This window comes from Macaca thibetana, chromosome 11 (genome assembly GCF_024542745.1).
Source record: "Macaca thibetana thibetana isolate TM-01 chromosome 11, ASM2454274v1, whole genome shotgun sequence".
Lineage (NCBI taxonomy): Eukaryota > Metazoa > Chordata > Mammalia > Primates > Cercopithecidae > Macaca > Macaca thibetana.
The window spans coordinates 122,618,606-122,631,772 of NC_065588.1; the positions used below are offsets into that span (position 1 = coordinate 122,618,606).

Sequence of the window (13,167 nt, forward strand, 5' to 3'; positions counted from 1 at the left end):
TGGATCCGCGCCGGAACTCTCCAGGACTGCGCCGCAGACAGCGAAGGCCAGAGGCAGTTACAGTTGAGTTTAGGGAGGACAGAAGCGAATTCCCGGACGCTTGCAGGAGCCGCCCGGCTCTACCTCCAGCCTTTCTCTCGGGACCTAGCGGGACTCTCCCAGGCTCGCCTCTTCCCGCCCGCGGGGGCGCACTTTCTCCGCCTGCGTCTGGGGCGGGGCGCCGCTGGGAGCAAAGCGCAGGTGGGCTGGGCGCGGCTTGAGTTTCGGGCGTGGCAGAGTGGCCGCGGGGTCTGGGGAAGAGTTGTCCTGGTCGCAGCGCCAGCCACCAGAGCCCGAGTCAGCGCGGCCAGGACTCTGCAGGGGCGGGTAGCGACCTTTGGAGACGCAACCTGGAGCGGCAGACTCGGCTGCCGGGGCGTGGGCCGGGGCCCGGCACAGGAGCGGCGGAGATGCTGGAGGCGCTCCGAGGGTGTGGTCCCCTGGCCGTGCTGGGCTCAGAGCTGCTTGCTGAGCGCGGTGCCCGGCAAAGGTAAGACAGGTGTGGGCGTCTTTCTCCCGGGACGCTGGGGTCGGAGGGAGCTTGAACTTGAGTTGTTGGGGAGATCCGGAAAGGACGCCGGTGCCACCAGGAGCGCCTAATTTGGGGCGCGGAGTCGTTCCTCCCACCACTGGGCGGACCCTGCTAGCAACCAGGTAGGAGAGTGGGGGCAAATGTGGCCATTCTGAGATCTTCAGATACTCAACCTGGAACCACCTGAAGCATTGGAATCAGGCCAGATACTGTCGGGAAGTGAGAGGAAGAATGGCTGAGGCATAATGTTTATTGTCCTCCACTCCAAACTGAGACACAGCGTGGCACCCAAGATCCAGGAAGTGGGGCCCGGTTACGTGCATCTCCTTTGCCCAAAGCATAGGGTCGTATCCCACCTCCCATCCCGACTCGACTTTCAATTTGTCAAACTGGGACTGGGGTGCCCAGGCCGAGAGTCTGGCTTTCTGAGCATCTTCTCTCCAACCAAGGAGGAACGCGCCCTCACAACGCAGCTTGGCGGAAATCTGCGACTCCTCCTAAGTGCCAAATTCAGTCCGGTGTGATTTGGAGGTTGCAGGTAGGGACTGTGGAGCTCAGAGACGCTGGTGTCTGGGGGCGTTGGGTATGAGTCTGTGGAACCTACCTGGGCTTCCCAGGAGTCCTGTCGTCTCCACATGGGAGTTCATGGCCTCTTGGAGAGGAGGGAATTTAATGGGCAAGGTGGGCACCTAGCATAGTTCCTGAAGCATTTACTATGAGACCAGCTGGCATAATGACTATTGCCATTTTTATGATGTGCAAGTGGGGTCGGGGTGGTAGTGCAGACTAGGCAGGGAGCGTGGGACAGGCAGTCTCTGAGTTATTTGGGAACAGCTGGCACCAGGAGCCTTTCCCACCTGGCATAGGAGTGGTGACCACAGGGCAGGCAAGGAGAGATACCTCAGCTTGACCAGAAAGGTGGCAGAGCCTACAGCAACTGCTGAGGTCCTAGGAAGAAAAAGCTAGAATGTCTTTTGCTTGCCGCCCAGTGGGTTATACTCACTGGGTTGGCTGGGTACACAGCCCCTCTGCACCTACTGCTTCTTGCTGCTGGGCTTCAGGTTAGATTCCAGTCCCTTGTGCCTGATAGTAAAAGCCAAATCCTCCTCAATGGGAATCATCTGCTCTTTCCTTCCACTCTCCTTCCTGAGACTCTTAAAGCTTAGCTGGAAACACATGGATAGAAACTTGCTGCCAACTGATGTTAAACAGTTGCATTTGCATTTTAGAAATTATTAAACACAGCCTGGAATCCTAGGAAAATCTACCTTTCTTGAGACTACAGGCTCCCAGATAGCTCAACAGACTCAGTTCTTTACAAATATTGCTCTCTATGCTTTTAAAATGGTGCAGGTTTCCCCTCCACCCACCCCTGAACACTCCAGGAAACATAGTGTCCTGTCCTCACAAATGCTTCTGGTAAGCAGGGCTGTGATCGTGGTGGTAGGGGTATCTTTCTCTGGTTTCATTTGAATATATGTGTGTGCCTAGAATGAACACACATGTCTCTGACCTTAGTTGGTTTACTTTTCTTTGAATTAAGTGTTTAAAGCCATTCTTGTCTTGGTAAAATATTTTCTTCATAACTACTCTAAATCCACCTCCTACTCCCAATGCAAATGTATATTCTTATTCAAAAAGACTGTATAGAAAGAAGTTATACACCTTTCAGAGAGTGGATTTCAAGTCATTCAGGAGCCCAGGTAAGAGGAAGTCACTGCAGAGTCAGAACAAATATGCAAAGTGCAGTTTTCACATGGGAACAGAGTAAGGAAATGCACTTGAGTGGAAGTATTGCTGACTTCTCTCAGCTCATGGGACTATATGTAATTTATAATCAAACTTCAGTGATCCAGAAATCAAACTTTAGTGATCATTTTTTTTGCATGCAACAAAAAATGCAATTGTTCTTTTCCGTTGCTCCCCATTTCTAGCCTTGCTCCTAAAGGGGGGATTATTTTAAACTCTTCATTTTAAAAAAGTATTTTTATCCCTACCTCCTTATAGGGTTCTTTATTCATGTGGCCAATACTTGACCGGCCTGTGACCATTCTCCCCTCTTCTTATCTACAGAATCCAGGTTATGTTTGCGGTATAATGTGCTTAGCTTAAAAAAAAAAAAAAAAAAAAAAAAAAAACTACATTTCCCAGTGACCTTTGTGTGGTCATGTGCTAGTGATCTGCCCAATAAGATACAAGTGAAAGTTCAGGGATGGGGCTTCTGCAGAAGCCCAGGGTCCTGGATGAAATCCAAGGTGGTGCCACAGGAAATGCCTGTGCTCCTGGAATAGCCACCTCTCAATGTCACAGGTTATGAGAAGGTCTTGACTTCCAGGTGGGTTCTCACTGGTTCTAGTGCAGACATGTGTGAATAATTGAGGCACCTACTGAGTTCTTGGTCTCTCAGCTTCTTTCGTTAACAAAAAGATTCCTTAGTTGGATGTGGTGGCACATGCCTGTTGCCCCAGCCATTTGGGAGGCTGAGGTGGGAGGATCGCTGGAGCCCAGAAGTTCGAGGCTGCAGTGATCCAAGATCACGCCACTGCACTCCAGCCTGGGTGACAGAGCAAGACCCTGTCCCTTAAAGAAAAGAAATAAAAGTTTCCTTCTTAGAGCATGTTCCCTCTGTTCCCTGTGGGTCACATGAGGATCCTGGAATTAATTTCTGTGACCAAGCTGGGCTGGCCTTTACCCAGAGCCTTAGTCTGCCTGGACTTTAATGGATCCCAGCTCGGTGGCCCCAGGGTTAAGGTGCCTCAGTGGACAGAGACTGGATTGGCAGACAGATTTACTTAAGGATAGGGAGGGAGTGTAAGAGTTTAAAGAGGAAATGTGTGAGCTGGCGGTCCTGGATGCTCACAAAAAGCAAACTCTGAATAAGAGAAGAGGAGGGAGACAGCCATTCAAATACGTTTTAAACACACGCAAATTGTGATGCATGCAAATGTCGCTCCTGTGTAGCATGCTGGCCTTCTGTGGGGCTAACCAACCATGGAGACTTATCTCCTGGCTGATCACAGAAAAATATGATATTTCTAATGAAATATATTTGGAATCTCTCTACCTCATTTGTAAGCTGCATGTTGACCTAACTCAGCTTCCAAGTAACCCATTCATAATACTTTCTTCATGGTTTTCCTTCTTTCCTTCCCTATCACATTTGATGATAAAAGACAAAAGAAGTCAGAGTACACAAAGATTTTTGTCACTATGAACCCATCTACTTGTGATCTGTCAAAACATCAGTGAAGAGACCTCTTTTCCTCTGAAAGAATGCAGGATTTTATGAGAAACTAAAATTCACAATCTAGAGTTGTTATTTATATTAATTTGCTGCGGATAATAAATGCTAGCCACATTTTTCTGCTTTTTTTTTCTCTTTTGAAAAATAAAAGTTGTATCTCTGAGATTAACGTCAACTTTAAGCTTTTTAGGGCAAACAAGCAAGTTTAGTTTTCTATAGGAAGCCAAAAGTCCACATCATAAGAGACACAATCTTCCTGAATCCATATCATAAGAGATAAAATCTCTTTTGAGCTGAGCTAAAATACAGATTCTACTTTGCATTGTGCAAAGGAACTGGCACAATGGCACCATGGAAAAAATTCTGTTTTTCAGAGATATCAGAAAAGTGTGAAGAGCTGCCTTGAGCTGTTTGTGTTGAGGAATTGGAGCCCCTGTCCAGATGATTCATTGCCCCCACAGTGGTTGCTTGGAGATGTCTTTGGACCAGTCAGAATGAAGTCTTGAAGGCTTTATTCTACAGACAACCACATTGTCACTGTGCTGTCAGTAATGTTAGGACAGACAATGCCATCCAGCTAGGAAAAGAGAGCCTGGATAAAACCATGTCCAGCTTGCAGGGAAGAGGTGCCCTTGGCTTTCATAAAGACCAGGAACATTCTTAGCTCAGTGAGCTGTGGTTGGAGATAATGTTGTTATAAGGACAACTATCCAAGGCAGTCAGACATGAAGATGTGGTGGTCAGTGCCCCCATAACAATCACCAGCATTTCATCATTAATTCATTCATCCTGAGGAAACTGTCCTGTGGTCAGCCAGTGGTAGGAGGCATGAAGAGGGTAAGAGTCTGCTCAGTATTAGAGACATGCATATTCAAAATGAGAAAAAAAAATTAAGTTTCTAATTTCAGGGAGGCTTTGTCTTAATACTGAAGACCAAATTATGTGCATGTACATGTACACACTCTATCTTGTGGATTTAAAGGAAGAGAGGGCGGAAATTATTTCAGTAAAAAGAGAGGACTTTTACATGCCAAACAGACCATGTGTTATCAGTGCAGGAGAGAAAAAAAAAATGTCATTTTCCTTTATAGAAATGAGAATACTAGCAGAATGGTAGAATGCATGCAGAGAGTGTAAGGGAAAGTTATTTTTACATCCCAATTTTTTTTTAATTTTTTGAAAAAGCTGACAATAACATGTACTCATTTTATTTGTTGAGATGCAGTGTTAGCAAGTGAAGACCTGGGAAAATCTCACTTAATAGAGCAGGGCAGCAGTGGCATACTCAAAAAATTGTCGGGAAGAAAATTATTTAGCAGAGGTATATCGTGTCTTAATTAAAAAAACAAACAAGCAGTATTTTTCAATGTATTGAGCCATTGGACATCCAAAGGCAAAAAAAAAAAAAAAAAGAAAAAAAAGTTGGCCTAAACATCACACCTTATACAAAAATTAACTCGGAATGTATCATTGTATAAAGCAATATAATTTTAAAAGGAAATGCAGAAAATCATTGCGACCTAAGACTTGGTGAACATTTATTAAACATGACACTGAAGCATGATTCATAGAAGAAAAAAGATACACTGGATTCCATCATTGTAAAAATGTTTGCTCTATGTAAGGGCCCATTAAGAAGATGAAAAGACAAATGATACACTAGGATAAGATGTTGGCAAACCACATATCTGATAGAAAAGTCAACAGTAAAAAGCCAGTGTAAGTAGAAAATATAAGAAAAGGCATTTTATTGAAGAATATGGATGACAAGTAAGTATATGAAAATATGTTCAACATCACTAGCCATTCATGAGATGCAAATTAAGACCAATATGAGATGAAAAATAACACATCTGTTAGAATAACGAAAACATAAAATACCAAATGCTTGGTAAGAATGTTGGAAACTGGATCTCTGGTACATTGTTGGTGGAAATGTAAAATACTATGGCCACTCTGGAAAACAGTTTGACAATTTCATAAAAATTTCAATGCACTTACTGTGCAAACCAGCAGTTGCACCCCTGGGTGTTTGTCACAGAGGTAATTTATATCCACACCAAAAAAAAAAAAAAAGAAAAAAAAAAACTATCATGAATGTTCATGGCCGCTTTATTTATCATAGCCAAAAACTGAAAGCAACTCCTTCAATAGGTAAATGGTTAAATCTCATGTAATGTGACTCGGCAATGAAAAGAAATGGACTGCTGACAGACACAGCAACTCAAATGTATCTCAAGGGCATTATGCTGAGTGGGGGAAAAAAAGCCACTGTCAAAATGCCATACTTGATTCCACATATATACAGTTTATTGAAATGACAAATTTATGGTGCTGGGAAACAGAGTCTACACGTGATAAAATGGTATAGCACTATGTACACACCTTGTGGCAATGCCAGTTTCCTGGTGTTGATACTATACCACAGCTTCGTAAGATGTAACCACCATGGGGGAACTTGGTGAAGGCACACAGAGACCTCTCTATTATTTTTTCAACTTCCTGCAAATCTATAGTTACCTCAAAATGAAAAGTTAAAAGGAGTTAAGCACCTTGCCATCCACACCTAATTAACTGCTGTGGCCCTGCATGACTGCTCGGGCTATGCCTTCTCAGAGAAGTCCTTGCTCTGTTGTTGATCCCCGCTCTTGGTCTGCTCTTCCGTCGGTGGTGGTTTGTCCCAAGGTGTCTAATTAATTTCTGATTGGATCTGTTGTCTCCACTGGCCTAAGGGCTTTCTGTGGCCAGAGGCTGTGTCCTCTTCATTTTCACATCGATACTGTTTAGCCCAGGCCTGATAGAGCAAGGACTCTATTACGTATAGGGAATGAAGGACTGGGTTTTTAGCCATCAACAACCCCAGTAAATCTTGTTGAAAATTGATCCCATGCCTGGGGAGATCATAGCTTGGATGCTTGAGGTTAATGTGATGATTTTTTTGTGTGTGTTTTTCTCTCCTGAGTTTCTCTTCATTGAGTTTATTCCACAAAGTTTTCTCATTGGAGGTCAGAAGCGAGGACAAGGACCTGACTAATCTAAAATCCATAACTGGCTGTTGTGGGGGTGCAAAGGAAGTGGCAGATGGAGGTTAGGATTCCAGCAGTTCCTTGGCCAAAAGGGAGTAACCGTCTCTAAAATGTTAAAGGAGGTAGTAGCAGAGAATTGTGGTTGAAGTGTGAACCCCAGAGCTAGCCTGCTGGCTGCAAATCCCAACTCCCCCACTTACTTGCTCTGTGACATGGGACCAGCTACTTAAATTCTCTGTGCCTTTATAATTCTTTGAGAGCAGGACTGTTTCTTCCATTCATTGTTGTTGTTTTGACAGCTCTGTATGGAATACTCTCTGTTGGAATGTTGACACCATTTCTTGGGAAATTAATTTAGACATTAGGCTTAAGTTTTTATTTGTACTAGAGGTTAAAACAAGGACTTGCTGAACAAATAAACAAGATTTAAAATGGTGAGTGTTTAAGACAGTTGAGGTCTATGGCAGGCAGAATAATCGTCTCCTGAAAATCTCCATGTTCTAAACACTGGAACCTGTGAACACATTTGCTGACATAGTATCAGGGGCTTTGCAATGTGATTAAATTAAAGATCTTGAGATGGAGAATTATCTTGGAAGGGTACTTATCAGGGAAAGAGAGGTTGTATAGTTAGCATCAGAGAAGGAGATGTGATTACTGATGCAGCGGCTGAAGTGATGAGCTTGATGGTTTTGAAGATGGAAGGAGGCCATGGGCCAAGAAACACAGGTGGCCCTAGAAGCTGGGAAAGTCAAGGGATTGGATTCTCTCCAAGGGCTGCCAGAGTAATACAACCCTGCTGATATCTTGGGTTTAGGGCTTTTGACCTCCAGCACTGTGCAATAATACATTTGTGTTGCTTTATGCCACTACATTTGTGATCGTTTTCTTCCTATGAAGCAGCATAGGAAACCAATTGAGAGGTCATACTGTTACATTCTTAACATACACTCATTCACAACCTTACAACTAGTAAAGCCATTAAAAATAAGCCTAATTGTCCTAAACTGTCCTTCATGAGTAAGAGAAATGCTCTCAACTCCAGAAACACCACATGTCCTCACTCTCAGGTTGGTGACCAGCAACCGTATGATTGGTAGTTAGCTCTGCGGGGACATGTGGAATTTTAATGAAAAGGGTCAATTTTAAAACTGGATCTTGTAGCAGGGTTCACACTGCAGTGTCTGTGTACTTGGAGGGAGACGTTGTGCCCATCCTGAATATGACAGTTTTCCAGGACGATTCATGTGTTCCAAGTAAAGATTTACACACGACAGTTTTGTGCACTCAAGCCCTTTGTGTCATGGTGTTTCTGGCAGGATTCCTGGTGCCCTGCATAGCAGAAGGCCTTGAAATTTTCCCTGAAGCTCTCTGGGGCTTTCTGGAAGCCAGCTTTCTTGGCATTGCCAGGGTAGGATATCTTCTCTGGGAGCTTCTTTCTGTCTGGTGCACGTTATGGGCTCTTGCTCTCTTTCGGAAACTCTGAACTTAATTCTTCCTATGGCTCATAATGAGGGCAACGTCAAGAGGCCTTTCATAGCTGGGCCCCCGAAAAGGCTTTCTCATGCTCCCAGCTAAGGATATGTCTCATACAGCTGGGTAGTGAAAGCGATCTCAGAAAATACTGAGCCAAATACAGCTTCACTTCTCATTCAGAACATGGACAACAGTTGTGTCACCTACTGATGGGAAAAAGACTGATGCTAGTATACTGGCATTGGAGATTAAACGGAGGAATGATGGCTTGTCAGCGCATAAGCCATTTCTCCATACACAGCCCTGTGGCTTCATAAAATGTTCCTAAATTCTGATGTCACATTTTGTGGCAAGCTGGTTCGAGGACAGAAACGAGGACCTGCCAGCTGATGTTTATGACTTTCCATAAAAGCTTTGAGACAAAATTTGTCTTACATTTTGCTTGCGGCATGGTGGGCCTCCCAGAACCTCCCAGAACTCCCGAGGAATTTACTGTAATGGTGAAGAGGGAGGATGCCGCCTGAAATTTCTTGTATAAATCATTATTTGGGAGGTATATGTTTAAAATTAATAAGCCCATTGATAATTAAAGAAAACATATTTAAGATTTGCAATTCCTTAATTTGCTTTTCTGTATGTGAAACGCATGGATAATTTAAGTATTTACTTAGAAGATACAGTTTGAATGTTTTATTCCCAAATCTGGTTGTCAGTATGTCTGCTTCAAAGATTTTTATCCTGCATAATAGATAATAGATAGATAGATAGATAGATAGATAGATAGATAGTTTTTTTTTTTTTTTTTTGAGACAGAGTCTCACTCTGTCACCCAGGCTGGAGTGCAGTGGCACAATCTTGGCTCACTGCAGCCTCCACCTCCCAGGTTCTAGCCATTCTCCTTCTCAGCCTCCACCTCCTGGGTTCCAGCCATTCTCCTTCTCAGCCTCCCCAGTACCAGGGATTACAGGTAAGAGCCACCATACCCAGCTAATTTTTGTATTTTCAGTAGAGACGGGGCTTCACCATGTTGGCCAGGCTGGTCTCGAACTCCTGACCTCAGGTGATCCTCCCATCTCGGCTTCTCAAAGTGTTGGGATTACAAGTGTGAGCCACTGTGCCTGGGGAGAATATTCTTATGGAGTTTTGCTGAATGTCCTTCTTCACTTATGTCTCACAGGTGTGCTTATTGCCACTGGGGTATCATTGCTCTTAATCCCCTTCAGTACAGAAAGCTAGGAAATATACATGTTATACTAATTATTGTATACACATATACATCTATCTTTCCATGTTGTATCTGTCTATCTGTCTGTCTGTCTATCTTCTATCTATTAAAAACATGATTTACCTTGGCACCCCTGATTAGGATATAGCACCAAGGTTCATTCCAGGTTTCCCCTTTCCCTTATTTGACATTTCTTCCTCTGACAGTGAGAAAACCTGCTCTCATGTTCCTTATATATTTATTTATTGGCTTAATCCTAGTGTCTGTTGTTTCAGAATTGCTAACTGTATTTTGCTTTACTAGATTGAGTCAAAATGTAGTTTCTCAAGTTACTTAGGCTAGCTCTTTTCCTTCTCACTTCTTTTCGTGTGGTTATGTTACTCATTTGTAATATAGTTAGGCTCATTGTTACTGTTTATATTCCATTTTGCTTTCCCTCGCATCCTGGTTTTAAAAACCATTTATTCGTTTTTAATATGTAGAAACATAACTGTGGTTCTGAGTTAAAATTATATAAAAACTCTACTCAGGGAGGTGTGCCTTCCTCCCCATCCCTGCCCCACCATTTCCACTTCTTTCCACATTGCCTTCATTCTCTTCAGCTTCTGTTTTATCCTTCCTGTGATTGTTTTGCAGCACTAAACAAATAGCTGTGCATTTTCTCAGATCTCCTCCTGTCTTACATGAAGGAGAGCATAGTATTTTCTCTCTGTACAGTTAACAGTATATCCTGGAAATTACTCCAATTTAGTTCATAGCATTCTTTGGTATTATTCTGAATAGCTGCATCGTACCTCATGTGTAGGTATAACATAATTTAGTCAACGACTCTTCTCTGTATGAACATTTTTTATGTTTCTGATATTTTGCAATTACAAGTAATGCTGCAGTGAATAAACTGCACCTTTTTTTTTTTTTTTTTTTTTTTTTTTTTTTTTTTTTTTTTTTTTTGAGACAGAGTCTCGCTCTGTCGCTCAGGCTGGAGTGCAGTGGCGTGGTCTCAGCTCACTGCAAGCTCCGCCTCCCGGGTTCCCGCCATTCTCCTGCCTCAGCCTCCCGAGTAGCTGGGACTACAGGCGCCGCCACCATGCCCTGCTAGTTTTTTTGTATTTTTTAGTAGAGACGGGGTTTCACCGTGTTAGCCAAGATGGTCTCGATCTCCTGACCTCGTGATCCGCCCACCTTGGCCTCCCAAAGTGCTGGGATTACAGGCTTGAGCCACCGCGCCTGACCAAACTGCACCTTTTAAAAATATACTTTTGGAGGTGTATTTTCAGGGTGGATTTCTAAAAGTACGATTGTTGGGCCAAAAAGTAAGAGACTATGAAGTTTTGCCAAGTATTGCCAAATTTCCTTCCAGAAAGATTGTACCAATCTGCATATCTCAGTGTTGTCTTAATATTCATCTAATTATGAGTAAATTTGAACTCATTTTTATGTCTGAGAGCCATTTTTGTATCTTTTCTTGTGAAATTTCTGCTTTCGTGTTACATTGCTAATTCAGACTGAATTTGAGAAATAACAACAGCTTTAGCCAAAACTGAATTTATTTTTCAGTGAGATATATTTAGATACATTAAATAAGTGGTTTGGAGTGGGTGTCGTACTAGGGGCAGGGCAATGCTGAACTGGAATCGAGTTGAGCTTGGTATGTGGAAAATGTGAGATCCTGTGAAAATTCATTCCTGATTTCTAGTAACAGCCCTTTCTCCCATCACAGAAGGAGCCTCAGATCTCACAGGGCAGTGAGAGTTAGAAACCATTGAGCCGGGGATTATGTGACCATGAGGTCTACTGTTTAAGGTTTTGAGGAAGTGATGAGGACAGGGTGTGACCTCACAAAAGGAAGAGTTCAGTGTAACCCAGGGGGAACCACAGGAACCTTCCTGAAGGAGGAGGCTTGAAGGGAAGAGTCAGGGTTGGTTTAAAAAATGCAACCTGGTGAAAGTCTAATGGTATTCCTGGGACGTTAGTAAAATGTGATTGGAAGTTCTACACCCCAAGGATTTTCAACTCTGTCCATATGACAGAGGTGTGAAAACTGCTAAGTGTTGTTTACTCACCCATCTTATTCAATTCCTCACAACAGTTTTCAGAAGTATTAATGATTATGATCCCCATTTTCCAGATGAGATAACTGAGGCTCAGTTGTTGCTGTTTTTTTTTTTTTTTTTCTGTAAAGGAATAAAATTAAACAAGCCAAATTTGAACCCAGGCCTTTTATTATCAGATCTGAATTCTCACTGCTATGCTGTGCTCATAGAGGCACCCATCACAAGGCAGTTCATCTCAAATGCCCAACAGCAGGTGAATGGATACACACGTATTCCTATATTCATATAAGGAAATGTTAATCAGCAGGGAAAATTAATTCATGCTGCATGTTTCAACATGGATAAATCCTGATCTTTGTGGTAGGGACATGGGTGTCATGTTATTTTCTATATACTACATTATTATAAATTTCAAGTAATGGCAGTCAAGTGGTCTTGCTGGCACATTTTCTATAAATTCCAAAACAAGGGGCTTTCTTTTGAAGTGGTTGGTGACAGATAGGTAAATTAACATGTGCCTAGGTTCAGCTTGGCATATAATGCATATTAAATATTCAGTTATTTGGACGGAATTATGCCCCCAGCGGACTTCACGAGCTGACCAGGGCTTTCCTAGAGGCCAGAGAGTGTGGATCTGCTGTTGGTGCTTGTTTCTTATTGAATTAGACTGAAAAGGTTGTATCTCAGTGGGTCAAATCAAAGAACCAGAAGCCAAGCTAAATACCCAGAGAGCATCAAACAAAAATCCAGCAAGAACAACAGTATTAAGGCTGAGAATAAGAGGGCCATTCATTTATTCATTCATTCTCTCACTCAGCAAATACTTCCTGAGTGTCTACAGTGTGCCGGGAATTCTACTAGGCACTGGGGATCCAACAGGAAACAGTAGAAATATGGTCCCTCCCCTGGTGGAACATAGACTCTATCAAGGGAAATAGGCCAAAAGAGAAGCAAACCTGTACAGACCAGAGTTGGAAACATTAATGAAACCATTGACAAATTATTGTCAAATTATACAAAACCATGACAACTTGTCATGGTTTTGTTATTATATTGCAATTTAAACTATTGACAAATTATTGTCAAAATTATATTAAACCATTGACAAATTATAAGTGAGTTATATTAAACCATTGGCAAGTTATTGTCAAATTATACAAAATCATGACAATTTATTTGTTTTTTAAATTATATTGCAATTTAAACCATTGACAAACTGTATTATATATGAATTACATTAAACCATTGTCAAATTATACCAAACCATGACAATTTATTTGTCGATGGTTTAATTAATGTTTCCGGCTGTTGGAAACATTAATTAAGCCATCGACAAATAAATACATATATTAAGTAACAGCACAAATGACTGTGGTTCATTTATTTATCGAATATTTATTTATACCTACTATGTGCTAGCTGCTGTCCTAAACACTGAGGTTGTAGTGCAGATACCGGGACTGCTTTTTGCTGGCTAAATTTGAGATAGAAGCTTATCCCTGGACAGATTCCTGTAACACAGAGAATGGAATATTCTGGTCCTGTGTCCATCCTTAGAGCAGTTGGGCTCC

The 13,167-nt window shown here is 42.4% G+C and overlaps 1 long non-coding RNA gene across 1 annotated transcript in view; it reads left to right on the forward strand.

The window, feature by feature from the left end:
- The first annotated feature begins 374 nt into the window (after positions 1–374).
- Positions 375–13,167, forward strand: part of LOC126930129 (uncharacterized) — a 204,689-nt gene continuing 191,896 nt past the window's right edge. The window contains exon 1 of the long non-coding RNA XR_007717459.1: positions 375–529. This is a non-coding gene — a long non-coding RNA (uncharacterized LOC126930129). The remainder of the gene's footprint in view (positions 530–13,167) is intronic.